At 36.0% G+C, this 15,022-nt stretch overlaps 1 long non-coding RNA gene across 1 annotated transcript; it reads left to right on the top strand.

The window, feature by feature from the left end:
• The first annotated feature begins 8,437 nt into the window (after positions 1–8,437).
• LOC126644900 (uncharacterized) lies at positions 8,438–14,361 on the top strand. Its single transcript, XR_007630039.1, has 3 exons — positions 8,438–8,558; positions 12,823–12,906; positions 13,645–14,361. It is a non-coding gene; the product is annotated as an uncharacterized LOC126644900 (long non-coding RNA).
• Positions 14,362–15,022: the final 661 nt, after the last annotated feature.

Here is a 15,022-nt window from a genome sequence, read left to right as displayed (position 1 = left end):
TGGTCCTTCCCCCATTGTCAGATGACTTCTCAGACGCTAACAAATGACACTCAGTGTTGAGTTTTGCATCCCATTTTAGCAGGAATCTGAGAATGAGTGGTTACATGCTGTGGCAATGCAGAAGATAATGAGAATTAACTCTGCATGCAGCTAAGGTTGTTCTTTCACAATCACTTGAAGATGATCTAAGTAGATGCTTCTGCCAAAAGTGGTGACCTCACCTATCCCCAGACAATGGTGGCATGTTCCTGCTTCTTGACTTTTAGAGAATTAATCCAGATAAAGACTACTAACTTTTCAGATTAATTACTTTGCTAAGACTGTAGCCATGCAGATGTCAGCACAGGAGTGGGAGTAAGACTGCTTGCCTATGGCAGGAACAGGGAATGCTACCTCATATAGCCATCAGCTGGAATTATCTTTAGTAAGTACTAGCAGTCATGTCCTTCTCACCTTTCCATTGACTGTATATAATCTTTAAATTCAGTCAACAGTTTGTTAGTATAGAGACAATTGATCAGACAGGATTGGTGAACATGAGCAACTTCTGAAAATAAGGTACTTGTGAAACTCATCCATGACTTGAAAATTATTAGGGATAGTTATTGAGATTTTTTTGTATGCCTGTGTTTCCTTTATTGAATTACAGACCACCTGATTTGCACATATAATTTGGCTGTGGAGGATGAAATTCATTTTACTCAATTTTTACATGTCTGTAATGTAACTTTGGAAGCTGAACTGACCACCTAGGCATCCTTTATTCATCAATGAAATGTTATTGGAACTATTAGATTAGAAACTCTTTCAGTAATCTGTCCTTAGAAGCAACAATCATGGTCTAGAAATGCCTACCTTGCTCTACTGAGTAAATAAAAAATTAATCCTGTGCAGATGACTAGCCACATGACAACATGTTATATGAAATGAAACCAATCAAAAAATATATCAGCTGACCTGGTAAACTCAAGGACTGGTTAAGCAAGCAGAACAAAAAGATAAGGCTTTCTTATGGGCATATCCATGCTAATATTTATGCCTGTCATCTGAGTTTTACCAGTGTAACATTGCTGTACCATCAACTCAGATCTTCTGGTTTACTTGGAACATCATTGTCCAGGTTGAAGGAAATTAGATATAAGGAATCAATTCTTCACTATGAGTGTGGTGAGACACTAGAACAGATTACCCAGAGGACCTGTAGATGCCCACTCCCTGGAAGTGTTCGAGGCCAGGTTGGATGGGGCTTGGAGCAACCTGATCTAGTGGAAGGTGTCTCTGCTCATGGCAGGGGGGTTGGAACTACATCATCTTTGAGGTCCTGTCCAACCCAAATAAGTCTGTGATTGTGTGAGATTTGGTCAGAAAGACTGGAATTGGTTGGAAAAACCATGATTCAGCTGGGAATAAATGGGGCTGAAGGCAAGAACAACCAGTAAGTGCAACCAACTACCAACTCACTTCCACTTCTAAACAACAGTGGTCTTTGCCATGCAGCAAGATATATCAGCCCCACTTGTGACTGAGGGGTATCAAAACAGTGCAATGTGATAGATGTGATTTTCCTACTTGGCTGTTTTAAAAATATAGACATTTATTCAAAGTCAAGAACTTAAAAGTGAGAATTACCATTAAGTTTATCCCTAAAGGATGTTACACTTTCTATGAAAGGGAGATCTCCAGTGGGAATTCACACTGATCCTGTTCAAGAGCAGCATATTCCCTTGAATTAAAAGGTTATACATGCCTATGTAAAAAAACAAGAACCAGATATGCCTGGAAGAATGACATTAGTAGCCTCTTCCCCCATTTCAAGAGGAGAAAAAACAAACAGGCAAGAACATGTAAGTCAGTCAAGTATGCTGTTGTACTGCTGCATGCAAATATCTTGAAAGTATTTAAAGACATAGAAAATATTTTTTAAAAAACCCCAAAACTTTAGGAAAAATTATCCTTGCAAAATATAAATAACTTTAAAGAAGTTTTATAAGGTTTTTTCTTTTTTTTAAAAAAAAAAACCACTAAATCTGACATATGACACTGTGTACAGTAATATTGTCATGCTTTTTTTGGTGTTATTTTCTATGGACCAACTGAATCAGAGATCTATCAACCTAATGAAAATGAGAGATATTTTAAGTATTCATTGAACTGAAGCCAAAGCAAGTAATGTTAACATACAGTTCAGTAAATTATGTTTTAGATATAAAAATTAGAGATATATTAACTGCAACTGAGTAATATGTAAGAAATAAACAACTCACTTTCCTACTGGGCATTGACAACCTTTGGCATGTAACTGACAGTAACTTCAGTGAGATTTAAGTGTTTTGGGTCAAGCACTATGCATAGGAGCATGAGGCATGAGAACAACTTCGGCATATGAGAACAGGGGATGGTCCCAATGAAAAGCACATCTGTAAGTTTCATATACTGTGAATTCCCTGCCTCCAGCTGGAGATCATGTCATTGTTCTAAATAGTTGTGATTTTCCCCCCCGTGTCAGTGCAAAGCATTGTTAAAGTTTAATACTACTGTGCTGCTCAATTTTTTAGTTTCCTTGGCACACTCCACTGAGGAAGAGGAATGCTTAGGGCTAAAAATGAATAATTTAATTAGAGTAAGGCCTTCTATTACTGGGCCAAATTCTGAGTCCTTCAGCTGAGCAGAACTCCCACTAATTTGAGAGGAACTTTTGTTCAATTGGCTGCATAACTTGAATCATTGTCCCATGTTAACCTCTGGTGGCTTAGTTAGTCTCACTGCAGAGGCACAGGGAAAACATCTTAATCCTGAGGAGTTCAGTCTAAAAATGTGTCACGAAATTCATCTTCTAAAAGGGCTTTTATGTCTTAGCTTCAGCTAGATTTGATATTCTCAACTGCTGATGATGCTGAGTACCTCTTTTATATTAGCCGAGGGTTTGGTTTTGAGTTACTACTGCTGTGTTCTAGGAGAACAAGAGTAAAATTCTTGAGTAAAATTCTGAAAAGTAAAATTTTTCAGTTAAAACAAAATCTATTTGGAAATTACTTGCATATTCTTGCAAGATGATTGCTTTTGCTAATCCAGCTAATTATCTTAAATTCACCATAATTTCAGGTGAGGAAGTCACTGGGAAATTTTGTTGGTCTGTACTCAAGAGTGGCTGGATTTCACAGATGAATAAAACAGGGGTTTCTCCCTCCATTTCTGTTTATGACAGTCAGTTAGCAATATGTTCTGTAATCCTTCTGCAAGAAATATGCTTAAAATACTATTTTGTAAGGCTTCTAATCTGACTGCCTGCATTGTTGCTTTGCTCTCAAAGCAAAAGAACCTTATGTGAGAACTATTATTGACATTTTTATTGCTTAAGGAATTTATTATTAAATGAATATAAAGGCGAAAACCAGCCAGTTCCTTGTCAAATGTCGGCTTTTGTGACATAGGGGTAAGATTTTCAGAAGTCCTCAAATTTACTTTACACTATGCATTTTCAAGTCAGCAGGAAAAATAGTATTGATGGAATTTAGATTAGAATTAATAAAAAATCATCAGAACTTTCAGAGAAGTTGAACATTTCAACTGGTTAGTCATCTGTTGGTCTCATACACTGACATTTGTGGGAATTTTTCCATTCTGTTTTGCATGTCTTGTGACTGAGGTTATCAAAATCTTATTTTAAATCTTGTCTTAATAACCTTAGTGTTAAGCTCCTTTTGATGGATTTAGGAAAAACAATTTAAGACTTTTGTTTTTCATTCAATGACTTAAAGTGGTGAATGATTTCACCATAACACTTGTTATTTGTTATTATCTTGATAATCTGAAACATGCACCTTATGTTTGTTCTCAGTTTGACAGGGTTCAATTTCCAGATATTAATTCTTGATATTTATCTTTTTTTAATTAAAAAAATCAACAAAACTACTATCAAAAGTGTTCTCATTTAATCACTAATAGGCCATTATCAGGTCATCTAGTTATCTTCTCTTGGGCAAACTGACTAGAATGAGCTTTTCTGTTCAGTCGTTCTATGACTAATTTTCCACACTATGATTCATTCTTGTTTTGTTTTCCTGAGCCCTGCACAATTTTTTAACATCTTTTTTTTTTTTTTGAAGTGTGGGCACCAAGAATTACACACAGCATTCTAGTAGTGGCTTGACTGGTGAGAATCACATGTAAAAATCACTACAAAATGCATTATTCAAATACTATTACCATATGGGCCAGATAGTACCCAGCTACCCTGATAGATATAAAAGCTGTAATAACATTCCATCCCAACCTTTTCTTTGGTTTTGGTTCCTGTGGTTCTGTGCACTCACCATGCTCATTTAACTCTGAGTTTTGGTTCTTCCAAAACTGTAAAGTGAAACTCATCTCAGCCCACAGTTCTTCCCCTTTCTGCCCCCTGAATTTTGTGCTGAAACTATGCAAAAATGTGCATTTTTGTTATTTTTATTTAAACAGCAAAAATAGTTTGGCTCAACTGTGCTGAAAACTGGGTCATGGCTTGTTCAGAATATTTGCAGCCCTTTCAAGGAACATCGATTGTACTTAGGGCTTGTAATGAACTCTGAATTTAATAGAGTTTTAGGTGACAGGTGAGAATATTGTCCTGAGTTAAATGACTATGCTTTTTAATATTTCAGAACATGCTACTGTAAGTTAATTCCTGTTCATTTTCTTCTGGTGAGTTAGTGACTGAAGCTAAAGGTTAAAATATTTTTCTATTCAGAAGGTAAGTGGCACATAGAATTTAAATTAAGTTTACTGAAGAAGAAAATGTCTCCATAGGGAATTAAACTCAGGTCAGTTTTCCAATAATATCTGTGCTTGTGATTTCCTGAAAACACTGCCTTGTACAAACTGGCTTCAGCAAGGCCAGGCTCACAACAAAGTCACATTAGTTTAACAAGACATCATGCATAAGCAGAACAACAGTTACAGCATGGAGGATGTTCTCAACTCAAAGCAAATACAAGGTCATCCAACATGAATGTTCAGGCACATGGTTGAATTACAGAAGCTTTTTTAGGTCTTGGTAACTGAATTTCTGTATCCTCTGAGCCAGTCAGTCATAAATTAATAAAACCTAGCTTAAGTCTCAAGGAAAAAGGAGGAAAAAGGTTATATTGCCTTGCATATGAAAGAGGCTAGCTAAGAAAACAAACAGAAAATGTAATAGAATTTCAACTGGTGCATGGTAACTTGATTGTCTGCATGCTGGTAACGTAGACTGCTGTCAAAAAGTTTATCTCTTGTGGTATGTGTTTAGTATTATGAAACTTTTTGTAAATGAACCCCAAGTCATGCAATTTAACAAAGACTGCAAATGTTTTGGCAAAATAAGCTGGAATTCCAGCAAATATGGAGCAATTTATTCTTTGGAGGGGAACTATGTGTAGCCTGCCTGTTTCAGCTATTTTTTTACTTTTGATCTGATGCAAACCTATAGGCTTAAAAGAAGAAAAACCTTTTCTTTGGCAACTATTCAGTCTCACTCTGAAAACTGAATGAGATTGGACTTCATGGGAAGAGTAGGTTCTATACTTTAAATGTGAATTGGGAGAATGATGGCAACTTTGTACTTCCATCATCTTCACTCCAAGCATGGATGACATAATCCCAGTTAAAATAAACTTGTCAGTTCGTTTGTGCTATTTCTATAAATAGATGGCAGTATGTTTACGAGAATTCAGTTTATTCAAGAAGTAAGGAAATCAAACCTTAGACATATACTTTGAGCTGATAGTAATCACCACAATTTCAAATTATCACTGAAAGATTTTAAAAAGTGTATTCCATGTATATCAGTTCATTTTATTAAATATTTATGCTATGTCTTGAAATTAAAATACAGATTTCAACCCAAGACATATGGAGCTATTTTGCATAATTATTGCAAAAAAGCACAGGTTGCTGTATATCTCACATGAAGAAACATGGAATTACTTAAAACTCATCAAGTTTTGAAATTCACTGCAAGTTCTAGACACATTTCAGCTCTCTTAGATGCTTGGGAAACCTTAAAATAACTCATGGTCTGAATTTTTGGAAAGCATGAATCAATACCTGAGTGAACCTTAGAGATCAGTCAGCACACGATTCTGCTATGATGAAGTCACTGATGTGCTCCTCAGAAATGTAATGGAGGGACTGACAGTGACAGGGTGTTATCTATTGGACCCAAACCAGCTGTTACTGACTTCCTTAAAAATTATGTAGAAAATGAAGCCAAAGTCCTGTGTAATTTGTGTGTGTATGTGTGTTACATTATTAGGAGTACAGAAAAACTTGAGTAAATGCTCTTATGTTGGCAAAAAATTATATTTTTTCATGTAACTTCACCTCAGAATGTAATACCTCTCAAAGACAAGATGATGAAATAGATGATGAAATATGGTGTATCTTCAGGGATGAAGGAATTACTCAAAATATTTCCTAGAATGATTCAAAGACTGGACAAACGTTAGTGAAAATCCTGAATATTTTTAAACTCATGATAGCAAACATACAAAAGCTTAGAGTGTTTGAGAAAGTAGTCACTCTTCACTTTAGCTATAGCTAAATGAAACATATATTTCTCTGTTTCTCTTTCCTTACACCTTCAATTCAAATTGATACAAGTCATATTTTTCTTGGGTATTCAGATGAAAATCTCCTTCAACTCAATATTGTAGCTTATTATCTATTTCAAGTTGCTTCTCAAGCTCATCTCTTAACCTGTTGCTACTTTTTAAGTACCCTTTTTGTTGAATTTCATCACTTTTATCAAATGATCACATATTCTCTACTAGAGATTCATTGCTCGTTATCAATCGATTTTGCTTTATTAGTGTTTTGGCTGCTTTCTTCAGCATATTCAAATATCAGTGACTGTGATCACCTGCTCACTCATTCCAGAGCTAAATGTGTGACACAGGCTAGTCCACTAGTCAGCACACATCTCCAAAAGGAATCAACTCTCTGAAGTTCAGGAACATTAACACAAAGTTAATCAAGTAAAGGGATGTATGCATTCTATTATTAACATTTAATGCATAAGAGGTGGTTTATTTGTCATATAATCTTCCATTCCATGAGAAAGCTTTGTCAGCTTTTAACAGGCAAACTCTACCCAGCACAGAAGAATACCAGATTTTGGGTAATCCCTTGTAAACTAAACCCATAATGTTTCAGGTAGCTCTCTTCAGATCTGCTATATACCTAAACAAAATGGGGTGAGTTGAGGACAGACTTGCAGCCCTAACTCTGAATTTCCTGGCTTTTGTGGGCTTAAGTCATACCCTTAATGTTATTTGAAAGTATTTTTTTGTGGTTTAATATATACTATAACTTTTTCTTTTGTGACAACTGGATTTATACTGGCTTCATCCCTAATACCACTGGAAACTGGAAGCAGGTCATAGTGTGAGCCTGTCTTCCAAATATTTTAAACAGAAAGTCACCATTCGGCACTCATCGCTCTTGTTCTCCAATAAAAGTTCAATGTTCCATTTTAATTAGAATGATACTACTTGTGTCAATACCACATCAAACTTGTAGACTATTTGTCCTCCTGAATGTTAAAGGTGACCAAATACACAAAAATCCCTTTGTACTTTTCTCCTTTCTATTTTATTCATATGAAAAAAGCTGTGTTTAGTGGGCGAAAAAAAAATCTTTAGTGAAAAAAAAATTTTTTTTTTTTAACTAAAGATTCTTTTCTTGTCTTTCAATTCGATTTTTCTTGGTTGATCCCATAGTTACTCTATTCTATGGTCTAATATTTTAATGCTATGGGCTGTGGTCAGGTTGACAAAATCTACCTATCTCTCTTGTAAGTACTGTCTAATGTCTTCATATTAAGGCCGTAGGTCTTAGCTGTCTGCATAACGTTACATCACAAAGCAAAATAAGTTCATGTTTACAAGTGAATGTTGATGTGAAGTCCTACCTCTGAATGACTATAGATATATAAGACATGGATACTTCTGAGACCTGAAGTATATTGTTGGAAGTCAAATCACTTTCTCTTAACGTATGTTCGTTATCTCCCATTTAAAAATAGACAAAAACATTGTCACACCAATCCTGTGTAGGACTGCCTGCAGAATAAAATATGTACAAACCCGTATGCTCCTTACTTGAGGAGTAATGGATCTTCTCCTGCATAGATAGAACCCAATTTCACGGAGACAAAGGAATTGAGCCATCTGTGGTAGAAAATGAACAAGGGGAACAGTGGAAGGACAACTGAAGAAGATGAGATCTTGAAGAGTCCTGGGTACCGTTTGTGTCCCTGTACAAGCAGACAACAGGAAGTTCCAAACACAAGTGTCACCCAACCACAGTGCCATACACTGCTTTCTTCTCAGGGAGTGATTTTATGGTCACTTGAATGCAGCAAGAGTGAGGGCTGTCACTGGAACAGCAGTCTCACTCGTGCCCCACCTTCTGATGGTATGTCTCTGTCCTGCAATCTCCCCTTTACAGGCATTAGGGACAGACCGCTTCACAGGATCACAGAATAAGCTTGAGTTGGAAAGGACCCACAAGGATCACCAAGTCCATCTCCTATTTGCACAGTAAGTCAACTTAGTGAACTATCTGCCTGCAGATAAACCCTTTTTTGCTACCTTTTTCACCATGTTTTACCATGCCAACTGGAATATGAATTGGCCTAAAGAGGTTCGGACCTTCACCCTCCGTTGTGCTGATAGAGCTACACGGCTGGCCTTTTTTTTGTTTGTTTCAATGATCTGTTTACAGTGCACTATAAACAGTTGAGATAAGAATGAGGGGGGAGTGGACAGAAGCATTTTAATTTTTACTTTACCACTGAATTAACTGTAACGTTCTCATTCGTACACCATTCATTCGTAAAGCATGCATACAGCCACTGGGAGAAGCTGGATGAAAGGAAGTATTCCTGAGATGGAGAGATCAGAAAAGATCTTCACCAGCTGATCTGATTTCTGTCTGACCAAAAAACTTTGCTGACGTGGCTTTTGTAATTCTGGAGCTTTTGTTGTATATCCAGAAATTCAGTAAACATTGACTTATTTTTGGACAGGGAGCGGTTGTTGGCAATTTACTTGGTTCCTTGTCCTTTCATAAAGGTGTAAGTCAGCATTTCAATGCAGATTGAGACAAGAAATTTTAGAACCTGTCATTTTTGAGGCCTTTACATCTCTGCCTACTTGTTTTGCCAGGAGAATACCATCAGATTTGGTTTCTGTTTCACGCAAATATTGATAGGATACAATTTCTGATGATGGGCATTGTGCTGAGTATGTAATTTGGGGATGTGCTAGAATCTGTCTCCTTTAAGGCTCTCTGCAATTATTGTTTTATAAATTGGATAATTAAGCAATAATTATCAGTGTCACATAAATGGAAATCTAAATTTTCTCCCACTTCAAGAAGCTGAGAAGCTGAAACAGTGTTAGCCTTATGGAGAATGGTCAAAGTTAAGTTCTGGAAGATTTTATCCCCGTGCCAGCCACTGGCTAAAAGGGATTGTTCAGAATACTGTGTAAGATCTATATTTGCAGGAGAAACCCCTTTTACACAATTTTGGGTCTCAGCTCAATACTGTCCAATTTCATTAAGGAGCACTTAAGAAAGCTTCATTTTTGCAGCTGTTTTAGGAGGATTTTTTTCTCCATTAAAGCAAACCACTATAAAAACCCTCTTCTTTTGTTGTCTGATGTAGCTTTGCATTTGCAAAACATCTCTAATAATGGGGAGAAAAATTACTTTTTTACTCTTGAAAGTCAGTTGTGAAATTTTGGCATTTGGCAGATTTAGTGCTAATTTTTTTGTCATTTTATTGGACCCATTTTTCTCACCTATTTTTAGTTCCACACACCCCTCTTATCACTTCTACTTTTCTGACTATGCAAAGAAGTCAAGATTTTTTGTTTTATATGGGGGCATTTCATGCCTTCCATACATTTGGAGATTGTCATTGTGAACCACATGTTACCAGACCTTTTTCCATTTCTTCCACCTTTCTGGTGGCTAGCAGAAGTGTGCACAGGGCTCTGGGAATCCCAGACTGAAAAAAATATTTTTCTAGTAATACTGGTGCAATCTCCATTAAACTTGAGTTTTTCATCTGTGTGGTTTTGCAGAAATTTGTAAGACTGTGATTTTGTCAAAAATGTGGTAGTGTTCCAGTAAAGGGGAATCTGCCCAGATTATCAAACTTGAAAGACCTCACCAAAATGACAGTGGTGACAACCGTGGCAGGTGAATAGTAGTAATGTCACTGTCTTGCCGCTTCTGCAGGTGGTAGATCAACTCTTTCATCTTGTATCCATTCTTTTGGGCTGGTCTCTAAGTAACAAAAGGAGTTTACGTTTGCTACCTCAAAATACAGTATGGAGGAATTTGTGTATGTATGGGCACACATAAAAGCACAAAAAAATGCAGAGGTTAGTTTTAGCTTACCTTAAGATGCATAAGTGTATTTGGGAGATGGACACTAAGAAAGTCCATAATAAGACTGAATGAGGTTCAGGCACCTCCTGAGAACAGAAAGCAGTTTTCCAATTTTTCATGTATGGAAATACCAGATGAGTCAATGGGTGTTCTCTGCACTTGGAGCTTCCAGGGCTACTTTCAGTATGTCAGCAGCATTGCCTTATAACTTGTTTTTAAAGGCCACCCAATATCCCCAGCCACCACTGATTTAACTGGAGCTTTGGGTGCTCAGTATCCCTGAAACTGGGCTTATGGCTTCTATGGTACTTTTGTAAAGGCTGTCACACAAAAACAGTTTAGGGAAATTAACATCTGGCATTTTGGGTTAATGTAAGACTTGTTCAAGGTGACAATTCCTGGTAAGAAATTACACTGGAGAGGAAAAACCAAAAAAAAAAAAAAAAAAAAAAAAAAAAACCAACCAAAAAAAAAAAAAAGGAAAGAAAACTTGACTTACTCATCGTGCAATAACTCTGTGCTTTTAAAATGCTTTTGACCACAAAGAGTTTGGAGCAACCAACTGCAATCTATTAAATTTCAGCTCACAGGGATTTTACTTTTTCCTCAAACTCAAACTTTTCTTGTATGTTATATAAGTATTTTTAGGAAATTCACAGTTCTTACTGAATATAAAAGAAACATCAAGCTTTATGAGGAGAAACCAGTTAATATCCATAGCTTCTAAGGTAGACTTTGAAAACTAATGAGATTTTTCACTATTGATTGATACGTATGTTCTATATTAAATTATTTTTCTTTGTCCTTCTGGAACTTATTTTATTTTAACATCAGGGGCAAACCCAGCCTAATTTATACAAGCATCATTATGTAGAATGTTCGAATTTTTATTACATTTCTTGTTTTAGGATGAATAAAGTAAATAGAATTTGTCTTAGAGACTGTGTCTATCCAGAGCAAGAAATTTTTTATTATCTATCTTATATGGGAGAGATTATTACATATAATGTACATTTGTCCTTCATGAATTAAGTAACATAGGTAATATTTAAATACTATATAGGTACTTATAACTACAGTAATTCTTTATCCACATACACCTTTCAGAAGCTTCAGTGATAACTGGAACCTGTTCATTTCAATGGTGATGGAACTAATTATTTTTGCAAATGAACAAAAAAAAATCCAGTATAATTCTTATTGGAATAATATCACCACATATTTTTCATTTCAATTTTAGTATGTGGCTATTTTTTCTGATGTGCAGTAGGCTATGTTGTTTGCATAATCTGTTTTGAAAGTCAAGAAGAAATGAAATCTAACGACTAAATTCTCCTTTTCACGGATTTTTAGAGGTAGTCCATTATCAGCTATTCTTCTTCTGAAGGTTTATTAAATATTTTATGGAGAAGGCTTATTTCACATGGCATCAGACTCTGTCAGGATAGAGGTTCTTGTATCTAGGAATAGAAGTATGGTTAATGGCTAGAAGTGTTCTATAATGTTTCTTGGAAACTCATTAAAGACAATTAGTGTTCGCTTGGGAGCTGTGATGATTTTAAGTGCTATTAGAGAATTCACCTAACATCCTTCCTCTCCCAACCTTTTTTTTTTTTTTTTTTTTTTTGGCTAAGCCAGATATAAACAGCTGAATGACTCACTAGACGAAATTTATGAACCAATTTTTAGCAAAGATGCTGTCAAAACAATATTGAGTGGTTACAGAAAAGATGGGGATGTGAGGGGGAAGACTGGGCCTTTCCTTACATGGAAGAAATAGTGATGTTCAGATAACAAGTCTGAGGTGACAGGAGCAGAGGGAGAGAAAGAAGCTGCTTGGTGAAACAAGTGCAATAGTGTAGTACATGGGAGAAGAGGCAGTAGGAACAGGAGGCAGATCTGGGAACCACTTCCAATTTTGATACCTAACTGAGAACAAAACTGTTTTCAGCTTGGGCCTGGTAGTTAACTGATGGAAGAATTAAAAGAAAATGTAAGTAGTGGGAGAAAAAATATTTGGAAGCATTTCTGCCTCCATATTTTGCCAGGAGAATACCATCAGATTTGGTTTGCATTTCATGCAAACATTGATAGGATATAATTTGCAATGATGGGCATTCTGCTGGGTATATAATTTGGGGATGTACTAGAATCTGTCTCTTCTAAGGCTCTCTGCACTTCTTGTTTTATCAATTGGACAATTAAGCAATAATCATCAGTGTCATACAAATGGAAGTCTAGATTTTCTCCCACTTCAAGAAGCTGAGAAGCTGAAACAGTATTAGACTTATATAGAGTGGTCAAAAGTCATCTGTACTCTGATCCTACTTGAAAACAGGAGAAATTTATTCTTCAGATATGAAAAAGTACCTTAGAGCTTACACAAAACTCTGTTTATTTCAGTGGAAATGCTCTACATAAAAGAGTAGATAAATCTTAAGCCTTCAGCCTTCCCATCTGCCGTTCTAGGGATAAATTTAAACAGAGGTAAGTATGTCTGATACAGAGTCTATGAACAATAATGAATGAACACCTTACACAGCATTCTAAATTTATATTTTTCTAGGAAAAAAGCTAACTGTAATAAATTATCTATCAACTGTAATTCAGTATATTGATAAAGTAATTTTAGTAAAATTCTTCTAGTAATGAAGCTATTCTAGAATTAGACATTGTTTTGTACTTTATGGAGCTTTAAATATTGAAGAAGAAAGCAAAAAAAACCAATACTTTGGAGTAATTTGAAAGCAGGACATGTGAAGAGCATCATACTAATGCTGTAAAGCTTAGCAAATATTTCTGAGATTTCCAGGAACTATCTTCCTGCGTAAAAAAGGTGGTAAAGGAACATTTTCTGCTGGTACTAAGGTTACTGGGGAAAGTTCATGGACTCAGGGAGGTTTTCAGGGTGATTAACCTCAGTTGCCAAGGCTGATCCATAGTATGTTTTCTCTGAGAAATAAATCATACAGATCTGATTAGATTAAAGAGGTCCAGCAGATCACATTCTTAAAACTGTCTGTCCCAACGCTTTTGGATGAAATGTTGATGTTGTATATTCCAATATAGAACATGGCTCTGCACTAGGCAAAGAGACAGGTGAAAAGACCTGAATTCAAACAGGCTCTCCAACACTTCTATATGGGTTCCTCATGTAGAATATGATTGCCTTCCTGATAAACTGGATCTGCATAGAAGTTCTTCATTGCTTTGTTTTCTTTGAAGTTATTATTGTTCTGTGTAGGTGATGGCTAACAGGATTACAGATGACTCTGCACTTATTAGTCCTGACATTGTCCCCGTGAAAACATGGATAGAAGTTCCACCGTGAAGTCAGCCTTGCAGAGACCATCTCAAGGACCCACAGGCTCAATTTTCTCTTGGTTGGAGAGAAAATAAAGGTCTTACTATCAGAATATTGTGTCATTTCAAGGTTTTAAGACTTAAATAGGACCAAGGAAAGAAACACAATGGATTACAGGTGCATTAAACACAGAAACTGTAACAGAGATCCTCTGGGGCACACCAATCCATAAGGATTTTGTGAAGAGGAAAGATAAAGGAAAGGTTAGATGGTTCTTCAGTGTGCTGAACGTGCTTCACATTTTTTATAGAATAATATAACTGAACTGTGCTTAGCTCAATTTAAAATTTTGTTTTGTAGTTGACCTTTTCCAGATTAATGACACAGTTTCAGTGGTAGCACACAGGAGACATGCCAGTTACAGTGATTAAATAAAAACACATTAAGAGAAACCATATATATTGTTGCCTAGCAGAGAACCAAAACATTTTTTTTCCTGAAAGCTGCATGAACTTATTTTCCAGGTCTTAAAAATGGCATTGGACTTCAATAGAAAGGAATTGAAAGAGAGAATTGATTAGTAGTAGTTGTGCTTTGGATGGTGATGGTAATTATTATAATACCTCCAAATACTTTTTATAAGAGAATAAACATTGAATTTGAAAAATAGTGTCAGAGCACTAAGGTCATGCTCCAGCTAGATATTTTAAAATGTGCTTCACTTTACTGACTTAAATTACTGTTTCTCTCTACCTATTTCCAGATGTTACCTCAAATCTGATATGGATAAATGAAGACTTAATCTTTTCCCTGTTAATCCCTTTTGCCTTCTTTCTAATCAGTATGAATAGTGCTAATCTGTTTACTCAGTCCCAGAACCCAGGCATAACCTTTGGGTTGGGCTTTATTCCAGATCTTCACATCCAGGCTCTGCATGTGTCTTTGCCATCTGAGACCTCTGTTCTGGGCTGGGATAAATCTGTCTCTGAAGTGTGTGTTTATATACTCTAGCTATATATAGACAACAAAAGCAAGTAGTTTAGATTAGATAAATTTTTATCAGGCTGCAGTTGGATAAAGTGAATCCCTAGATGAGATGATGAGGGCCTGGATCAATGATTTAGCAATGGGGAAGAATAGAAAAGGAGGAATAGATGATCTGGAGAAGGTATTTTTAGGCATACATCATTTTTAGACATCTAGGAAAAAAGGTTGATTTTATTCTGTCTGGAGTTTAATAAGAGCTGCTTCTTTCCCTTTTTTTTCTTTTTTCCTCTGGAGAGAGGCAGATCCAAGACT

The sequence above is a fragment of the Myiozetetes cayanensis genome, unplaced genomic scaffold (genome assembly GCF_022539395.1).
Source record: "Myiozetetes cayanensis isolate MyiCay16 unplaced genomic scaffold, myiCay2020 scf3, whole genome shotgun sequence".
In the NCBI taxonomy this organism is placed as follows: Eukaryota; Metazoa; Chordata; class Aves; order Passeriformes; family Tyrannidae; genus Myiozetetes; species Myiozetetes cayanensis.
The sequence above is the reverse complement of the archived record's forward strand: the minus strand, read 5'-3'. Positions and strand labels throughout refer to the sequence as shown.